We start from the raw sequence: 21,831 nt of genomic DNA on the forward strand, positions 1-21,831 counted from the left end.
TTTATTTGCAATTTTTTATAATTACATTTTTCACATTCATACATACACAAACACACCATAGATCATAAGTAATTATACTATAAAGTTGATACAATCACGGGAAAAAAACTTGATGACTTCTGCTCTAGATCTTGTATATATTAAACATTACAGAAAAGATTTTTCCATTCAGACCATATTGTAATATGTTTGTAAAAAGAAGAATTTCTTATTGCTAGACAACTTTCAATTTCATATCTATAAAGTAAATGACACATTAGTCCAGCAATGTTTGGGGGTTTTTTGTTACAAAGACATTGAAAAATATACTGTTTGGTAAATAAAATTAGAAAGTTAATGACTTAATTTGACTTTGACAGAGGAGCCCTCCGAATAATATATTGATTACATTAAAACCAACTCTCTTCGAGACAGTATTGTAAATATGCATACTCAAACTATTCCAGATAGCAAGTACAGTAGGACAAGATATGAAAATATGTTCAATGGTTTCAATTTCACTCTTGCAGAAAGTACAAGTGTCATTATCAACTAATTTTAGCTTTTTCAAGTAAGCTTTAACTGGAAGAAGTCTATGTAATCTTCTATATTGTAACCATTGAATAGAAAAGTCTTTAGTGACCTTGAAACATATTTTAAACACATCCTGTAAAATTAATTCAGGATATCCTCTTTGTACAATAGTGGAATTCCATCCTCTAATTGATGTTGGTAAAATACCTACTGTATTAGTATTAATCAGTTTGTAAATATGCTTGGTACATTTCTTGTATAAAAGAATTTCAACACAATAAGGAACAAAAGGACCAATGCTATGGCCGTAGGTTTCCTTTACAGAACTTTGAAACTTTTACAAACTTTGCTACAGCACTGATCATGTATGTGTGTATTGCATAAAACATATTTCAAAATTGAATTTCTTTTCAAAATCAGATTTTGATAGAAATGATCCATGTTCATATAAAAAGTCTTTCACAATTTTAACACCTCTTCTGTACCATTCTTTATAAAACACAGACTTTTTATCCACCTTAATTTTATCATTAAACCAAACTGGAGCATATGTTATGTAATCATTTGAAATTCAACTTTGGTTGGAATGTGTATTTAATACAATAAGCAATGACTTCAGAACATCTCTCCAAAAAGTATTGGTACAGTTGTTCAAAAGATTTTCAATAAAAGCATCACCAAAATCCAAAAATCCAGACACAACATCTCCAAACACTGCTTTAAAAATACTCAACCAAGATTGCCCCCCCCCCCCCTGCACTAGTCTTTGTATCCAAGAACACTTTAAAGAAGTTATAAAATTATTCAAGTTCACCATATTCAGATCTCCTGCAAAGAGGTTTTGTGTCACGACTGAGCGTTTAATTTTATCACACTTGGATTTCCAAATAAATCTAAAAAATTATTGTTCAAAAAAGTATTTGTTTCTTTTCTTGGATTTGGTAATAAAATAAGTAAATGGTTTATTTTTGGATTAATAAGACTTTTAAGTACAGTAAGTCTTCCTATGGGAGTAAGAATTCGCCTTTCCCATTGTTGGATGAGTGCAGAGATTTTCGGAATTTGAATATTATAATTCAATTCTGGAATTTGTTCCATGTCAACAGAAAAAAGAATACCTAATAATACAAATTCAGTGGCTTCCCAATCTAATTTCCATCTAGAGTGATGAAAGACTTCAGATGAAAAATTTTTGAGCCAAACCATATAATTTTTGAGCTATTAACTTTGAACCCCGATATTTTTTTAAATAATTCTAAAGTTTCGAGAGCATTAAATAAAGATGAAGCAGAACCGTCAAGGATGAGGGATGTTTCATCTGCATACTGTGATATTTTATGTTCTCTATCATACACAAAAATACTTCTAATATCTTTATTTTGTTTAATAAGTGTAGCCAATATTTCAGCACAAAGAATGAAACGATATGGGGCTACAGGGTCACCCATTTGATGATATGATTTCCGAATTCAAAAAAAAGTAACACCTTATAAATGAATGACCATGAAATTGAATCGAAGGCTTTTTCAAAGTCAATAAGCATGAGTAATCCAGGGATATTCTTGACTTCTTTAATTGGTCGCCAGTTTTTTAGGAATTGCCTAGGTTTGTCACCTTTAGGTAGGCATGATATAACTCCTAACCTCTGAGACACTGGCAATTCTCCACGTAAAAATATTTGGTTAATTGCTTTTGTTATATAGTGTTTAAGATCAGCCCAAAAGAACTTATAAAATTCAGCTGTGAAACCATCACTTCCAGGCGACTTGTTATTTGTCATGCTTTTAAAAACACTTAATATTTCACCTTCACTGAGGTTTTTATCTAAAATTTTAGATGTTGATTTATCTAATTTTGGAATATTATGAGGCTGGATAATTGATTCTAAATCTATATCAGAAAGCTCATAGTCTGCATTTTAAAAAGATTCTCATAAAAAGATTTCACCTCATCCATAATTTCTAACTGATTATATAAAGTCTTTTCTTCTGATACTACAACTTTTTTAATAATTTTATTAAGAAAATTTCTTGACTCTAAATGACAGAAATATTTAGTAGGTTTTTCTCCTTCATCTACCCATTTTGCACGAGAGCGTATAAAGTGTCCTCGTAATTTTTCTTTTCTCAAATTTTCAAGAGCTGCTTGTTTTTCCTCTAACAATGAAAGATCAACTACATTACTATTTTCTAGCTCTTTAGTATCTGATAGCAGTTGCTTTTCTATCTTCTCATTGTTCTTCTTCCTATAAGATGAATACGAAATTGTCAAGCACCTTATTTCCATGAGAAGAATTTCCAAAAATGCAGACTCATCTATGGAGTTTTTATATTGATCTTTAACTGACTGAATGACTTCTTTAACTTTTTCAACATAGGTTCTATCCCGAAGTAAATTATTACTAAATTTCCATAGCCCTCTACCTCATAAAAAAGTATTAAATTTAAATTCAAATACAACAGCAGAGTGATCTGACCTATGCCCAGATTTGATAGAGACATTCTCAACAATATTTGAAAGATTTTCTGAAATCAATATATTGTCAAGTCTCCCTTGTTTTAATGGATTTCTCTTTCTCCATGTGAAAGCTTTTTTATCAGGGTTAAGAATACGATAGTAGTCAATCAGACCTAAGTCGATCATAATTTCTAGCAATTTTTCTTTAGCTTTTGGATTATTAACATGTGAATAATTCTGAGTGCCAAGAGTTTGATTGAGGGCTATATCAAAATCACCACAAAGAATATAATAGTCATTGTCAAACTCTAAAAAACATTCAGGTACTTCTTCAGTCAGTGTTGGGACCATAAATATTAATCATTGTAACTCTATTGTCATCAATACTTAAATCCAAAGCTAATAAATTGCCATCACTGTCTTTCTTTTCTTTATGTAACTTTGATTCTAAATTATTGTTAAAAAAAACAGCAACCCCTCGTGAATTTGAACAGAGAGAATTACTTTATTATACTTTACAATATTTATTTTTTTGTTTTTCTACCGAGGGGCCATATGGTACAATATCCTTTGAACGCCCATAAAACGTCATTGTTGCTCCGGTGAGCGAGGTGGCCCCATGGGCCTCTTGTTTTTAACAGTGGGAAAGTTATTAGACTTTTAGTATCTTTTTTATGTTTAAATTGCTTAAACACGAGTTGGTTTTTTTAACAATAAAAAATTGACACGGATCAGGAAGATTGCTTAACTTTAAGCTAAAACTAATGCCCTCTAAATAAGTTTTGGCAGGTGAATATGATACACTCGTAGATTATTAGAATGCTATAAAGTTGATAAATTGTTCAACAGATGGAGGCCAAATGTATTGGATGTTATACAGCCCTCTAAATTGCATGAATAAGTCAATGCCCTTCTGATAAACAGTTTGAGTGTTAGGAGCAACTGATGCGTCCAGTAGTTTTTAGCTCACCTGAACCGAAGGTTCAAGTGAGCTTTTCTGATCACCCGTTGTCCGTCGTCCGTCCGTCCGTCTGTCTGTCTGTCCGTCCGTCTGTAAACTTTTCACATTTTCAACTTCTTCTCAAAAACCACTGGGCCAAATTTAACCAAATTTGGTACAAAGCATCCTTATGGAAAGGGGGTTATAAATTGTAAAAATAAAGGGCACAGCCCTTTTCAAAAGGGAGATAATTGCGAAACAGTAAGTATAGGGTGCATGTCTTTAAAAATCTTCTTCTCAAGAACCACTGCACCAGAAATGCCAATATTTACACGAAAGCTTGTATATATAGTGAAGATTCTAAATTGTAAAAATCGTGACCCTCGGACCAAAACTGGGGCCCCAGGCGGGGTTCAAAGTTTAACATAGAAATACATAGGAAAATGTTTTAAAAATCTTCTTCTCAAGAACCACTGCACCAGAAATGCCAATATTTACACAAAAACTTGTATATATAGTGCAGATTCTAAATTGTAAAAATCGTGACCCTCGGACCAAAACTGGGGCCCCAGGCGGGGTTCAAAGTTTAACATAGAAATACATAGGAAATTTTTTTAAAAATCTTCTTCTCAAGAACCACTGCACCAGAAATGCCAATATTTACACATAAGCTTGTATACATAGTGAAGATTCTAAATTGTAAAAATCGTGACCCTCGGACCAAAACTGGGGCCCCAGGCGGGGTTCAAATTTAACATAGATATACCTTAGGAAAATGTTTAAAAAATCTTCTTCTCAAGAACCACTGCACCAGAAATGCCAATATTTACACAAAAGCTTGTATATATAGTGAAGATTCTAAATTATAACAATCGTGACCCTCGGACCAAAACTGGGGCCCCAGGCGGGGTTCAAAGTTTAACATAGATATACCTTAGGAAATGTTTAAAAAATCTTCTTCTCAAGAACCACTGCACCAGAAATGCCAATATTTACACAAAAGCTTGTATGTATAATGAAGATTCTAAATTGTAGAAATCGTGACCCTCAAATCAAAACTGCAGCCCCAGGCGGGGTTCAAAGTTTAACATAGAACTACATATGAAAAATGTTTAAAAATTTTCTTCTCAAAAACCACTTCACCAAAAATGCCAATACATACACAAACGGTTGTATATATAGTGAAGATTGTAAAAATTGTGACCCCTGAATAAAAAGTGGGGCCCCAGTAGGGGTTTAGATTTAACATATATAGGAAAATGTTTTAAAATCTTCTTCTCAAGAACTATAGTGCAACTGTTTGGGATATTACTATGCATACATGTACATCCTTAAATAATGTAGATTCAAAAAATTGTAACTCCCGGACAATTGATGGGCACCAAGAGGGGTTCAAAATTTAAACATTTTATAAAACATAAAGGAAAAGTTTAAAAATTTTCTTCTCAAGAACTACAATGTTTTAGTTTGTGGAATTTCTATGCCTTCGCTCATGTAGATTCCTAATTGGTAAAATCGTGACCCCCGGACCAATACTGGGGCCCCAAGATGGGGTCAAAGTTTATTATAGAAATATAAAGGTAACGTTAAAATATCTTCTTCTCGAGAACTACAATGCCTCAATTTGTGAGATTACTATCATGCATACAACCTTGGATAATGAAGGTTCGACAGTTTTAAAATAGTGACCCCTGGACTAATACTAGGGACCCAAGATGGGTTTAAAGTTAAATGTAGAAGTACCGGTATATATGGAAAATGTTTAAAAATCTTCTTTTTCGAGAACTACAATGCATCAATTTGTCAGATAACTACGTAAGCACCCTCAAATAGTGTAGATTCGAAATTATAAAAGCTGTGACCTCAATCTAATACTGGGGCCCCAAGAGGTGTTCAAAGTTTAGCATAGAAATATAGAGGGAAAATGTTGAAAAATCTTTTTCTAGGGAACTATAATGCTTCAGCTTGTGAGATAACTATGCAAGCATCCTTAAATAATGTAGATTCCAAATAATTAAAACTTTAGCCCTGGACTAATACTGTGGCCCCAAGAGGGGTTCAAAGTTTAACATAGAAAGATATATTGAAAATGTTTTTAAAAAGTTTTTCTCGAGAACTATAATGCTACAGTTTGTGAGATTATTATGCAAGGATCCTCAAATTGTGTAAACTCTAATGTAGTGGAACCAAGAGTTATCTTTCTTGATGTTCTGTACAGTCTGAGAGTTATTTCTCTTGAAGTGGAACTCTGCTACGTTCAGTTTTTCAGGTTGTGTACGTGCGGTCCTACCGCAGTGCTACACATTTTCATTCCTATGTTACTGTTTATGTTGTTCAAGCCAACCATAAACCTCGGACCATAACTGGGTCCCCAGAAAGGGGTTCAATGTTTAAAATAGAAAAAGCATATGCTACGAAATGTAATGTTACAAGGAACTGCTGTTCAGGTGAGCGATGTGGCCCATGGGCCTCTTGTTCTACTTCCTTTTCAAATGGAAATGGTATGGATAGTATTCCGCATTTGGGGCCAGTTTTTTTTAACTTTTGCCACTGAAAACGAGATATAGATAGCATCAGCTATAGTATTTGAAGGACCATCTTCGCTAGCCAAGGGTGACGATCCACTCTGCTACTCTTTTCACTGGTAGACATCAGATTTCAGGACATCTCGCCATTTCATATCGCCAACCAGCTGTTCGGGACTTGCATAAATAAAGTCATACTCCCCATTTATTATGTCATTAGTTTCAGTCGAGTCTTTTCCTATGTAGGTCGCTTTGAAACCCAAAGCAGTCAATTTTTTACATTGTTCAGACATTATAGAAATTAGCGGCGTTATTATAACGACACACGCTCCGGTAAAAAGTATTGGAATGCACTCGTAGGTCAGAGATTTCCCACTGCCTGTTTTCGTTCCGACGAAAACATCTTTTCTATCACTGACAGCATAAATAGCTTTCTTTTGCAAATATCTGCTTCAATATTATTTTCTATGGGCGCAGCCATTTTTGATGATTACTCCTTATTTCACGTAAACTCTGATTGGCTGAAGTTGACGAAAGCTAAATTCGATTTCCATTAGAGGGCGCTCCCCGAAACTAACAAAAGTCGACTCGATCTGCCAAGGGTGAAAAGAGTAGCAGAGTGGATCGTCACCCTTGGCTAACGAAGATGTTGAAGGACCTGGTATGTGCTCACATCTAATTTGAATGTTGAACCTGAGGAGCTGTAGTAATAGAGGTCTATGAAGGGACATATGAAGGGACATAACAGTTGATGACTTTGATGTTTTTTTTTATTAATTACTGGAACTAACTCCAGGTAGGCCAGGTCTCTACGATCTTCGGATGACCAGTCTAATGGCCATTGAAGATAGGCTCAGTGTGAACCGAAAATTACCCCGCACCCAAAAGAGCCATAGCTGTCAGAGGTTATGTGCAATGTGTCCCAATTTGACCAGTGCATAGTGTGGTTCCATTAAATGTATCATTGATTTCAGGGTATCATATTGTGATTTCGAGATCGTTTTAATCGGAACTGTAGGTCATGATCAATTTACCATTGACAAAAGCTAATTGTTGTTGGGGTTCGTCATGAGGTTTGAGGTGTAACTTTTTTTGCATGTGAACGAATTCATTGTTGTAAATAGATTGTCTAACAATCTGAGGTACATGGATACCCAATGCATCTGTTATGCTACATAATGAATTTGGCGTGTTGAACATCTGTATGCCGTTACTTAAAGCATTGGTACAAATGTCAAAAGCATTGATTATACCTGATGAATGGGCTGCCATTGACATGGAGGTCCAAGAATGAGTGGTTGATGAACCACTGCCATCAGAATGGGTCTCTAAATTCAAGGATTCCGTTGCCTTTGTGACAGCATGGGGGTTAGCTTCACCAGGTGTCTGGCGGTCGCTATTTCTGACTGACACCATTCCGGCGGTTGCTTTTCTGGCGGCGGCCGGTGCACATGCTGGCCTGGCATATGGGGATTTTGACTTCCTTTTTGACAGTTACATCATATTGTACTTTGGAATTACTGCTCTCTCAATCCACGTCCGTCGTCTGTTCGATATTGGCAGCATCTAACCAATCGATAATTCCACGTGCAATAATGACGTCATTACATTATTGACATCTTAAGTACCCGCGCCCATTTATTAAAAGTTATCGTGCTTGAATAAAATATTGGTTACTAAAATTATTAGAGTTATGCCGCTTGATTGATTCTTCTTCGATAAATAGCATTTACCATATATAGCGATAAATGTAATTAAATTCTTTGAAACTCATTTCCATAGATAAACATGAATAAACTAAAACATACAATCCTAATACAGTGGCCTCCGGGTATAACAAGCTCGGATATAACGAGGTACCGCTTATAACGAGATGATTGTTTGGTCCCAAGTAATTCTTTATTACTTCATTTTTTTTTAAATTCGGATACAACGAGATCGTTTATAACAAGACTCCGTATATTACGAGGTGAAAGTTAGTTGAACGCGCTATCGGATATAACGAGGTTCTCGCTGCACGCTTGATTGCACACGCTGGCTCCAGGTAACTAACGATATGGCCATGTAATTTTCACAGGTATGTATACACAGGACAATAGATTAAAAGTATTCAGAAATAATGATGAGTTGTTTTCATTGCAATGTTCACAGTCATAGCTTTGAAGTAAAAGAAAAGGAAAGTAATTTCGCTAGAAACAAAATGACTTATTTAGAAATAGTTAACAAAAATGTATTTTATAAAATATGTAGTGAAATGTATAATAAATGCATGCTTTTGTATTCATCAAAAAGGTAAAATCTTGGTTTAGAATATTAAAAAAAAAGCGGAAAAGGGGGAAACATGAGATGCCTACGTCTCCCTTTGTTTAATCAGATATTGTCATTCATATATTTTTTTCACATAATAGCTATATTCGTGACAAAAAAACCCTGTCTGAGCGTCTAGATCCCCCGTGACCTGGCAAGCATGTGATCTAATATTGCCGCCTAAAATATCTTGGTCGAATCTTGGTCTTTTTAAATCTTGGCTGAATCTAGATCACTTCAAATCTTGGGAAGTAAATCCTAATCTTTTAATATCTTGGGGGAAACATCTTTATCTTTTGAGATCGTGGGAAGTGAATCATGACTACTTTTGAAAGTAAGGCCATTGCAAGTTTTTTCTTTGTTTAGCGTCTACCCAAAACTCAAAACCTATCTTTCTATCAGGAAAAAAACACAAACCTTAGAAAAAACACACAACTTTGAAGGTTCAACAAATTTATTATATATTTTTGATTGTTTGCTTCAACACGAACTGCACATATTTTACCAGTTAATGCAGTTTTCATTTTTATATTGCCCTTCACCAGTACCTGCCATTTATATCCAGAAAACTGCCTACATGATGTCAAACCACCATGTTTTCCATTTTGAATGTTGTTTATAAATATTTGATTTCCGATCCCGATTTTAAAATGCGATCCCGAGCCCGATATATGAAAAAGCGATCGAATTTTATGAACAACCATTGTGGTTTTTTTTTCATTTTTACATCTGAAAACCAATCCGTCCGCGGACGCTTAACATTGTAAAAACTTAGAGTGGCCTAATGTATCTTGGCCGATGCAATCTTTGGATAGAAAATCACGACCGGCGATGAATAGTCAAGATTGAAATCATGACTGGCCAAGATAAGATGGCCATGTTTTGGCCAGGATTAACATCATATGATGCTCGGCTATGATTGGAGATTGAATTACTATGAATATATAGAACATGACCGCCCAGGATTGAATAACCATGACTATATAGAACATGACTTGTGGGTCCACTGTGGTACTCCATACAATCATAAACCGTCATCAAGATAAATAACTATTTTTTTACCCTGCGATCTCCAATATTTGATCAATGGCTTAAACAACTGCGTAAAAATAAACGGAGCTGAACTCAGGCCACACGGAAGAACTGTAAAAGAGTAATATACATTTTTCCAACAAAAACAAAGGTTCTGAAAGTTAGAAGGATTAATATCCAAATCATGATAGTCACTCTTGAGATCAAACTTGAACATAAAATCATTTTCATTACAGTATTTTATGGTGGAATGAAAGTCTTCTAACTTGAATTTGTTATTGAAAACACATTTGTTCACATGCCTAAGATCTAAAATAAGTCTTTTCTTGCCATGAGAATTTGTAGCAACGGAAAGAAGATTGATGATTGAAGGCACCTTATTGCATTTAATTATAATTTTTTTATCCAATAAACTCTCAATTTCATAGTCTACAAAATCTTCGCTGTCAAGAGAAGACTTGTTGTTTTGGAGATAAACAAAATCTGGAAAAAACTCCAAAATGAATACAATAAATAAACAGAATAGTATCAATAATATATTGTTCAGCGCACAATTTTTCTATCCAGAATGACAATTTTTTTGCTAAATTTCCTTTTAACATTTTCTATATTTCTAATATCTACAATATCTACAAATTCACGTTTATGTCAAGTTTATGTTCTCTGACTATCTCCCGATTTGCTGGTCTAGGTGGATGTTGGTTTTCCAATGGTCTAACCACGCCGCCACCAAACACTTTACGTACTCAGCCTCAATTCTCAACTCAAGTGTTGAGAACGACCACAACTGAGAAATTTCTCAAATCGCCGCCACCAACTACATTGAGTATGTACTAAGTTGAGTACAAATTTTACGTTCTGAACTATACTGAGTACATACTCAGCTGATTTTTTTTCGTTGATTTAAGCGGTTTTGTGAAATGCAAATTTAAACAAAATATACAGCGTATTGTGATTGTTACGTATTAAATGAATATTATCGTCTGCTTTGTTTATTACTAAAATGATGGAGCTTGTGGAAATTCAAACGTCAAAAGATAAAAGAAAGGGGCACCAATTGGACCCCAGAAGAGAAGATACTTCTAATAGAAGAAGTTATAGGGTATGAGGAAACACTTTTCGGCAAAATGAATGGTTCGGGTAGTAAAGGGAAGCATGGCCAGGTGAAAGAGTTGACCTGGAGATCCATCGGCGATACTCTGAATTTGTGTATGATGTACCAGTAACAGTATTTAGTTTTCACAGTTATAAAGGAAAACAATATCTAATGTCAACCTTACCTTTCTTTGTACTTGTTTCAGTTTAATCTCAAATTTCTTATTGAAATATTTGGTGGCGGTGATTTGAGGCTGAGAAAATGAATTTGAGTATTTTCTCAGAGTTGAGGCAGAGTTTTGAACTCAACTATGTTGGTGGCGGCGGGGGCCTGACTTTTTTTTTGAGCGGACAGTTGATGCTCCAATGTCCAAAACTGTTTCAGTAGATGCACTGGTCCAGTTGAATTCTGTACGCTCCGTTGTTCCAGCCTGCAACGTTGAACTGGTACCTTGGGTAAGGAACAAGTCTTGGTTGTCAAAACGTATCCGTTTAGCCCTAGCCTCTGCCTGTCTGAGCCTCTGGCATTCTTCAGAATTCTCTGTAATTGGATCGTCTTTGAATTCTTTGGCACGTCCCATGCATATTTGTCTGTAATGCTAATAACTTTTCCTGTTCTTTAATGCAAAGTACAGAGTTCTTAATTACATTTGAAACGATGGCGATATCGCCGAAATCGATGTTTCTTAATTTTTTTTTTAAATCAGTTTGAATGTCTGTAAGAATATTGTACCTGGTATTCAAGTTAAAAGTCAACAGATTTCTCTTTCCTTGATTAGCAGAGGTTTTGACTTCAAATTCCTTCAAATCAATTTCTTGTTTTCGGCCAAGGCGGCGTCCAAACTTGCATGCGATTAGCTGAAAAGCCTCTGCGTTGGTCAGGTCTTCACGCAGCACTGTTAAGGCTTACGAAAATGTCAGCGGATTAAAGCGTTCATTAAATGATGCATCTCTCATACAAACAATTTCTGTCCTTTAAAATAGGACTGCAATACGTGGACCATATGCATGTTTTTCTAATGAAAACGTGAAAGTCTAAAGGTTATCCGAGATTTCATCGACTCTAACCCCTGCTTTTAACTTGTACGTTGTATATGTATAGCCCTGACTTTTTTTCTCAGAGTTTAAAGGGGTCATACTTCTAAAATAATTATGATCTAGTATATTAAAGAAGATTCTATGCATAGTATCAGACATTCGGCGAATTCTACTATTTGCACACACATTACGCTTCGCACTACTTTGTTAACTATGCAGTGACAGCTTTGTGTATATTAATTTCATATTTTGATGCATTTTTCTTGAGATTTTAACGTTCATACAGTGACATAATTATTCAGTCATCTATTATATACAGTAACATAATTATTAAATCATACTTAAATGCTTAAAAAATGTTAATCGGAAAGTACTTTAGCCTCGCCTACTGTGAAAGTAAAGTTAAGCTACATGTGAATACAGAAAACAACAAAACATTGCAAATTATGCTATTTGATGCCTGTTGTAGTTTCGGCATAACATTAACTTATTTCATAATACTGACAGTTCATATCACATTCCGATCATTTCTTTGTTTCTGTACTGTTTACCGACAACTTTACAATTACAGCGCCTTTGAACTTAGGTGTGCATATGGCATGGAATTCCAATCCCCATTCAGATAAACATGTGCACTAGCCTGGTTCCCTGTGCTAACCATTACGCACAGGAACCAGACTACCTCATGCGCAGGCTGAATTTTCCCCATAACATCCGGTTTAACCTCGCTTTGTATTTTCTGCGTTGACCTCAGGGTCCACGCAAATATTTATGTAAAGTTATTTTATCATGATATAAAAGTGATATTAAATGAAACAGTATAGTAAATGCTACTTTGAATTACACTTAGTGTGGTCCCCTGAATAGATAGTCACGTGACATGTGTTGATAATTCTCCCAAATGGAGGTCATAAACAAATTTCAATATTACAAGGGCATACTCTTATTTGAATTGTACTTTATTGATAGATTCTAAAAAGTGCTGCTGCTTTGTATAGAGTTCATCTTTTATTGGAATAAATATAGAAATGAGCTCCGGCTGGAATTTATATGACTTTGCTTAATATTTCACGTATTAATTCATTCTATAGATTTCATCAAAGTAGCAGCACTTTTCAATAAATTCAACATTCCCTTAATTTAAATCTAAAAGATCGTAATGATCTGTTTAGTGTATGTCCTTGTAAACAGCGGATTTAGATAGGCTTCCCGATGTCAAACACATCTAACTTATACATTTAACACTCTAGAAAAGAGATAATACACGCTCTAAAAATCTGCCTCACATGCTCTTTTAAAGCGACGTTCGCTGTCCATCAACGAAAAACGCTTGTCCATAGTCTTTCTTCTGGGACTGGTACTTTGGATAGCTTTCATCTTGATATAGGATATAGCACTAGAAGATGCAGTAAGTGTTTTCGATTTGCAGTGTAGGATTTGTGATGTCCTTGCTCTTCGCGCACCCCACTATATAGCGCACAGTGGCATTGCTAATTGAGAAACTCGTTTCATTTCATAAGGCGACACGAGTCGCCTGAATAAACAAGTTATTATCTGTCTCAAATGCTGTGCCAGGTGCCATGATTGCTGAGCTTGGGCTGACAATTATCTACCCTAATATACCGTTATTTCGCCTCTTCAAAATTGAGATACATGGTTATGTGTATTGTATAAGGTAATTAATTAAGCATATAATATTTGATAATCAATATAATCATTAATTATAGGTAATTCATACATGGGCAAAATATCGTTTCATTGTTTTTTGTAATGTGATTGATTCGCTATGTTTTATTTTACTTGCTTATTTCTTGTCTGCCGCATGCATGTAAATTTCACCGCACGTTTTTCACGGACTTGTCTCCCTTAGACCATGACGACTTGGAGATCATTGGAAAATTTATTCGCAGGGCGAATTATGAGAATTATTTTTGATAAAAAAAAATTGATGAATTTTTATTTGAAATAGAAAAAGGAAAAAGTCTACGACACCTGGTATTCCCAGGCGGTCACCCATCCAAGTACTAACCAAGCTCTACGTTGCTTAACTTCGGTGATCGGACGAGAACCGGTGCTTTCAACGTGATATGGCCGTAGACATTAGATAGGGTTTATACTGCGTACATATAGATACAGTTGTGAAAGAAATTTCAATTCTTTTAATTTCATGTTTCAGATATTTATATTTTAGTGTAATAAAAGCTATATGTTACTCACTGACTCACTCCATATAGAAAAGTTTACTTTGTTTTGTAAAAAGGGGGGGGGGGGGTGAACGCGCACTTGCTACTGTTGCGAATGTGAAAACAGGGGGGGGGGGGGTCTTGTTAGACGGCTTGTGGTTTTTTTTTATTTGATGATATGACAGAATAAACTTGTGTTTGTAGATGATGAGAGGGATTGATATATCATTGGGCACTTTCTATTACACGAAAAGAGGGCGGGGGGGGGGGATAAATAATATTTATCTGTATGACAAAAATAAAATTAAATTGTGTGATATGCAAGTGTAATGTGTTGTTGCTATTGTAATTTGTTTTTGGTGTATATATGTTCATTTTTTCCATTATTAATTTATCTATTTTGATTTCATTGGTATGTACACTGTATTTCTATTGTATTGTATAGAGACATCTTTTCGAAAAAATTTCATGGCTCTAAAAAGAGCCGTTTGCAGTTATATCTGTAGTAACCGCTCAGTACTCCTCATCTGATCCGGAGTCTGACATGTCGTCGGAGATGATCTGTACATCTTCTCCAAACATTTCACGCCTTAGGTCTGCTACTGTCTGTGCTTTGTTGTGAGCGTAGTCGTAGTACATGTTTCTGAGTCCCTCAACAACTGCCAGTCTCAGTCTAAGGCTGTATCTGAAGGAACGATGATTCTCTGCCTTGGCTCTACTGTATCGGGACTGTAGGTCAGACATCTTGTAGTTGAGTTGGACAATCTGCTCACATGCTCTTTTAAAGCGACGTTCGCTGTCCATCAACGAAAAACGCTTGTCCATAGTCTTTCTTCTGGGACTGGTACTTTGGATAGCTTTCATCTTGATATAGGATATAGCACTAGAAGATGCAGTAAGTGTTTTCGATTTGCAGTGTAGGATTTGTGATGTCCTTGCTCTTCGCGCACCCCACTATATAGCGCACAGTGGCATTGCTAATTGAGAAACTCGTTTCATTTCATAAGGCGACACGAGTCGCCTGAATAAACAAGTTATTATCTGTCTCAAATGCTGTGCCAGGTGCCATGATTGCTGAGCTTGGGCTGACAATTATCTACCCTAATATACCGTTATTTCGCCTCTTCAAAATTGAGATACATGGTTATGTGTATTGTATAAGGTAATTAATTAAGCATATAATATTTGATAATCAATATAATCATTAATTATAGGTAATTCATACATGGGCAAAATATCGTTTCATTGTTTTTTGTAATGCGATTGATTCGCTATGTTTTATTTTACTTGCTTATTTCTTGTCTGCCGCATGCATGTAAATTTCACCGCACGTTTTTCACGGACTTGTCTCCCTTAGACCATGACGACTTGGAGATCATTGGAAAATTTATTCGCAGGGCGAATTATGAGAATTATTTTTGATAAAAAAAAATTGATGAATTTTTATTTGAAATAGAAAAAGGAAAAAGTCTACGACACCTGGTATTCCCAGGCGGTCACCCATCCAAGTACTAACCAAGCTCTACGTTGCTTAACTTCGGTGATCGGACGAGAACCGGTGCTTTCAACGTGATATGGCCGTAGACATTAGATAGGGTTTATATTGCGTACATATAGATACAGTTGTGAAAGAAATTTCAATTCTTTTAATTTCATGTTTCAGATATTTATATTTTAGTGTAATAAAAGCTATATGTTACTCACTGACTCACTCCATATAGAAAAGTTTACTTTGTTTTGTAAAAAGGGGGGGGGGTGAACGCGCACTTGCTACTGTTGCGAATGTGAAAACAGGGGGGGGGGGGTCTTGTTAGACGGCTTGTGGTTTTTTTTTATTTGATGATATGACAGAATAAACTTGTGTTTGTAGATGATGAGAGGGATTGATATATCATTGGGCACTTTCTATTACACGAAAAGAGGGCGGGGGGGGGGGATAAATAATATTTATCTGTATGACAAAAATAAAATTCAATTGTGTGATATGCAAGTGTAATGTGTTGTTGCTATTGTAATTTGTTTTTGGTGTATATATGTTCATTTTTTCCATTATTAATTTATCTATTTTGATTTCATTGGTATGTACACTGTATTTCTATTGTATTGTATAGAGACATCTTTTCGAAAAAATTTCATGGCTCTAAAAAGAGCCGTTTGCAGTTATATCTGTAGTAACCGCTCAGTACTCCTCATCTGATCCGGAGTCTGACATGTCGTCGGAGATGATCTGTACATCTTCTCCAAACATTTCACGCCTTAGGTCTGCTACTGTCTGTGCTTTGTTGTGAGCGTAGTCGTAGTACATGTTTCTGAGTCCCTCAACAACTGCCAGTCTCAGTCTAAGGCTGTATCTGAAGGAACGATGATTCTCTGCCTTGGCTCTACTGTATCGGGACTGTAGGTCAGACATCTTGTAGTTGAGTTGGACAATCTGCTCACATGCTCTTTTAAAGCGACGTTCGCTGTCCATCAACGAAAAACGCTTGTCCATAGTCTTTCTTCTGGGACTGGTACTTTGGATAGCTTTCATCTTGATATAGGATATAGCACTAGAAGATGCAGTAAGTGTTTTCGATTTGCAGTGTAGGATTTGTGATGTCCTTGCTCTTCGCGCACCCCACTATATAGCGCACAGTGGCATTGCTAATTGAGAAACTCGTTTCATTTCATAAGGCGACACGAGTCGCCTGAATAAACAAGTTATTATCTGTCTCAAATGCTGTGCCAGGTGCCATGATTGCTGAGCTTGGGCTGACAATTATCTACCCTAATATACCGTTATTTCGCCTCTTCAAAATTGAGATACATGGTTATGTGTATTGTATAAGGTAATTAATTAAGCATATAATATTTGATAATCAATATAATCATTAATTATAGGTAATTCATACATGGGCAAAATATCGTTTCATTGTTTTTTGTAATGCGATTGATTCGCTATGTTTTATTTTACTTGCTTATTTCTTGTCTGCCGCATGCATGTAAATTTCACCGCACGTTTTTCACGGACTTGTCTCCCTTAGACCATGACGACTTGGAGATCATTGGAAAATTTATTCGCAGGGCGAATTATGAGAATTATTTTTGATAAAAAAAAATTGATGAATTTTTATTTGAAATAGAAAAAGGAAAAAGTCTACGACACCTGGTATTCCCAGGCGGTCACCCATCCAAGTACTAACCAAGCTCTACGTTGCTTAACTTCGGTGATCGGACGAGAACCGGTGCTTTCAACGTGATATGGCCGTAGACATTAGATAGGGTTTATATTGCGTACATATAGATACAGTTGTGAAAGAAATTTCAATTCTTTTAATTTCATGTTTCAGATATTTATATTTTAGTGTAATAAAAGCTATATGTTACTCACTGACTCACTCCATATAGAAAAGTTTACTTTGTTTTGTAAAAAGGGGGGGGGGGGGGGTGAACGCGCACTTGCTACTGTTGCGAATGTGAAAACAGGGGGGGGGTCTTGTTAGACGGCTTGTGGTTTTTTTTTATTTGATGATATGACAGAATAAACTTGTGTTTGTAGATGATGAGAGGGATTGATATATCATTGGGCACTTTCTATTACACGAAAAGAGGGCGGGGGGGGGGGGATAAATAATATTTATCTGTATGACAAAAATAAAATTCAATTGTGTGATATGCAAGTGTAATGTGTTGTTGCTATTGTAATTTGTTTTTGGTGTATATATGTTCATTTTTTCCATTATTAATTTATCTATTTTGATTTCATTGGTATGTACACTGTATTTCTATTGTATTGTATAGAGACATCTTTTCGAAAAAATTTCATGGCTCTAAAAAGAGCCGTTTGCAGTTATATCTGTAGTAACCGCTCAGTGATCCGGAGTCTGACATGTCGTCGGAGATGATCTGTACATCTTCTCCAAACATTTCACGCCTTAGGTCTGCTACTGTCTGTGCTTTGTTGTGAGCGTAGTCGTAGTACATGTTTCTGAGTCCCTCAACAACTGCCAGTCTCAGTCTAAGGCTGTATCTGAAGGAACGATGATTCTCTGCCTTGGCTCTACTGTATCGGGACTGTAGGTCAGACATCTTGTAGTTGAGTTGGACAATCTGCTCACATGCTCTTTTAAAGCGACGTTCGCTGTCCATCAACGAAAAACGCTTGTCCATAGTCTTTCTTCTGGGACTGGTACTTTGGATAGCTTTCATCTTGATATAGGATATAGCACTAGAAGATGCAGTAAGTGTTTTCGATTTGCAGTGTAGGATTTGTGATGTCCTTGCTCTTCGCGCACCCCACTATATAGCGCACAGTGGCATTGCTAATTGAGAAACTCGTTTCATTTCATAAGGCGACACGAGTCGCCTGAATAAACAAGTTATTATCTGTCTCAAATGCTGTGCCAGGTGCCATGATTGCTGAGCTTGGGCTGACAATTATCTACCCTAATATACCGTTATTTCGCCTCTTCAAAATTGAGATACATGGTTATGTGTATTGTATAAGGTAATTAATTAAGCATATAATATTTGATAATCAATATAATCATTAATTATAGGTAATTCATACATGGGCAAAATATCGTTTCATTGTTTTTTGTAATGCGATTGATTCGCTATGTTTTATTTTACTTGCTTATTTCTTGTCTGCCGCATGCATGTAAATTTCACCGCACGTTTTTCACGGACTTGTCTCCCTTAGACCATGACGACTTGGAGATCATTGGAAAATTTATTCGCAGGGCGAATTATGAGAATTATTTTTGATAAAAAAAAATTGATGAATTTTTATTTGAAATAGAAAAAGGAAAAAGTCTACGACACCTGGTATTCCCAGGCGGTCACCCATCCAAGTACTAACCAAGCTCTACGTTGCTTAACTTCGGTGATCGGACGAGAACCGGTGCTTTCAACGTGATATGGCCGTAGACATTAGATAGGGTTTATATTGCGTACATATAGATACAGTTGTGAAAGAAATTTCAATTCTTTTAATTTCATGTTTCAGATATTTATATTTTAGTGTAATAAAAGCTATATGTTACTCACTGACTCACTCCATAGAAAAGTTTACTTTGTTTTGTAAAAACGGGGGGGGGGGAGGGGTGAACGCGCACTTGCTACTGTTGCGAATGTGAAAAGAGGGGGGGGGGTCTTGTTAGACGGCTTGTGTTTTTTTTTTATTTGATGATATGACAGAATAAACTTGTGTTTGTAGATGATGAGAGGGATTGATATATCATTGGGCACTTTCTATTACACGAAAAGAGGGCGGGGGGGGGGATAAATAATATTTATCTGTATGACAAAAATAAAATTCAATTGTGTGATATGCAAGTGTAATGTGTTGTTGCTATTGTAATTTGTTTTTGGTGTATATATGTTCATTTTTTCCATTATTAATTTATCTATTTTGATTTCATTGGTATGTACACTGTATTTCTATTGTATTGTATAGAGACATCTTTTCGAAAAAATTTCATGGCTCTAAAAAGAGCCGTTTGCAGTTATATCTGTAGTAACCGCTCAGTACTCCTCATCTGATCCGGAGTCTGACATGTCGTCGGAGATGATCTGTACATCTTCTCCAAACATTTCACGCCTTAGGTCTGCTACTGTCTGTGCTTTGTTGTGAGCGTAGTCGTAGTACATGTTTCTGAGTCCCTCAACAACTGCCAGTCTCAGTCTAAGGCTGTATCTGAAGGAACGATGATTCTCTGCCTTGGCTCTACTGTATCGGGACTGTAGGTCAGACATCTTGTAGTTGAGTTGGACAATCTGCTCACATGCTCTTTTAAAGCGACGTTCGCTGTCCATCAACGAAAAACGCTTGTCCATAGTCTTTCTTCTGGGACTGGTACTTTGGATAGCTTTCATCTTGATATAGGATATAGCACTAGAAGATGCAGTAAGTGTTTTCGATTTGCAGTGTAGGATTTGTGATGTCCTTGCTCTTCGCGCACCCCACTATATAGCGCACAGTGGCATTGCTAATTGAGAAACTCGTTTCATTTCATAAGGCGACACGAGTCGCCTGAATAAACAAGTTATTATCTGTCTCAAATGCTGTGCCAGGTGCCATGATTGCTGAGCTTGGGCTGACAATTATCTACCCTAATATACCGTTATTTCGCCTCTTCAAAATTGAGATACATGGTTATGTGTATTGTATAAGGTAATTAATTAAGCATATAATATTTGATAATCAATATAATCATTAATTATAGGTAATTCATACATGGGCAAAATATCGTTTCATTGTTTTTTGTAATGCGATTGATTCGCTATGTTTTATTTTACTTGCTTATTTCTTGTCTGCCGCATGCATGTAAATTTCACCGCACGTTTTTCACGGACTTGTCTCCCTTAGACCATGACGACTTGGAGATCATTGGAAAATTTATTCGCAGGGCGAATTATGAGAATTATTTTTGATAAAAACAAATTGATGAATTTTTATTTGAAATAGAAAAAGGAAAAAGTCTACGACACCTGGTATTCCCAGGCGGTCACCCATCCAAGTACTAACCAAGCTCTACGTTGCTTAACTTCGGTGATCGGACGAGAACCGGTGCTTTCAACGTGATATGGCCGTAGACATTAGATAGGGTTTATATTGCGTACATATAGATACAGTTGTGAAAGAAATTTCAATTCTTTTAATTTCATGTTTCAGATATTTATATTTTAGTGTAATAAAAGCTATATGTTACTCACTGACTCACTCCATATAGAAAAGTTTACTTTGTTTTGTAAAAAGGGGGGGGGGGGGGGGGGTGAACGCGCACTTGCTACTGTTGCGAATGTGAAAAGAGGGGGGGGGGTCTTGTTAGACGGCTTGTGGTTTTTTTTTATTTGATGATATGACAGAATAAACTTGTGTTTGTAGATGATGAGAGGGATTGATATATCATTGGGCACTTTCTATTACACGAAAAGAGGGCGGGGGGGGGGGGGATAAATAATATTTATCTGTATGACAAAAATAAAATTAAATTGTGTGATATGCAAGTGTAATGTGTTGTTGCTATTGTAATTTGTTTTTGGTGTATATATGTTCATTTTTTCCATTATTAATTTATCTATTTTGATTTCATTGGTATGTACACTGTATTTCTATTGTATTGTATAGAGACATCTTTTCGAAAAAATTTCATGGCTCTAAAAAGAGCCGTTTGCAGTTATATCTGTAGTAACCGCTCAGTACTCCTCATCTGATCCGGAGTCTGACATGTCGTCGGAGATGATCTGTACATCTTCTCCAAACATTTCACGCCTTAGGTCTGCTACTGTCTGTGCTTTGTTGTGAGCGTAGTCGTAGTACATGTTTCTGAGTCCCTCAACAACTGCCAGTCTCAGTCTAAGGCTGTATCTGAAGGAACGATGATTCTCTGCCTTGGCTCTACTGTATCGGGACTGTAGGTCAGACATCTTGTAGTTGAGTTGGACAATCTGCTCACATGCTCTTTTAAAGCGACGTTCGCTGTCCATCAACGAAAAACGCTTGTCCATAGTCTTTCTTCTGGGACTGGTACTTTGGATAGCTTTCATCTTGATATAGGATATAGCACTAGAAGATGCAGTAAGTGTTTTCGATTTGCAGTGTAGGATTTGTGATGTCCTTGCTCTTCGCGCACCCCACTATATAGCGCACAGTGGCATTGCTAATTGAGAAACTCGTTTCATTTCATAAGGCGACACGAGTCGCCTGAATAAACAAGTTATTATCTGTCTCAAATGCTGTGCCAGGTGCCATGATTGC

At 36.1% G+C, this 21,831-nt stretch overlaps 5 non-coding genes across 5 annotated transcripts; all 5 read right to left on the minus strand.

Moving 5' to 3' along the window:
• Positions 1–13,887: 13,887 nt before the first annotated feature.
• Positions 13,888–14,006, minus strand: LOC117686701 (5S ribosomal RNA). Its single transcript, XR_004599803.1, has one exon. It is a non-coding gene; the product is annotated as a 5S ribosomal RNA (ribosomal RNA).
• Positions 14,007–15,557: 1,551 nt separating this feature from the next.
• On the minus strand, positions 15,558–15,676 carry LOC117686709 (5S ribosomal RNA). Its single transcript, XR_004599809.1, has one exon. It is a non-coding gene; the product is annotated as a 5S ribosomal RNA (ribosomal RNA).
• Positions 15,677–17,223: 1,547 nt separating this feature from the next.
• On the minus strand, positions 17,224–17,342 carry LOC136275941 (5S ribosomal RNA). The gene has a single exon (XR_010714449.1). It is a non-coding gene; the product is annotated as a 5S ribosomal RNA (ribosomal RNA).
• A 1,539-nt stretch (positions 17,343–18,881) lies between these two features.
• Positions 18,882–19,000, minus strand: LOC136275949 (5S ribosomal RNA). The gene has a single exon (XR_010714457.1). It is a non-coding gene; the product is annotated as a 5S ribosomal RNA (ribosomal RNA).
• A 1,549-nt stretch (positions 19,001–20,549) lies between these two features.
• On the minus strand, positions 20,550–20,668 carry LOC136275957 (5S ribosomal RNA). The gene has a single exon (XR_010714464.1). It is a non-coding gene; the product is annotated as a 5S ribosomal RNA (ribosomal RNA).
• Positions 20,669–21,831: the final 1,163 nt, after the last annotated feature.

This window comes from Magallana gigas, chromosome 5 (assembly GCF_963853765.1).
Source record: "Magallana gigas chromosome 5, xbMagGiga1.1, whole genome shotgun sequence".
Taxonomy (NCBI): domain Eukaryota; kingdom Metazoa; phylum Mollusca; class Bivalvia; order Ostreida; family Ostreidae; genus Magallana; species Magallana gigas.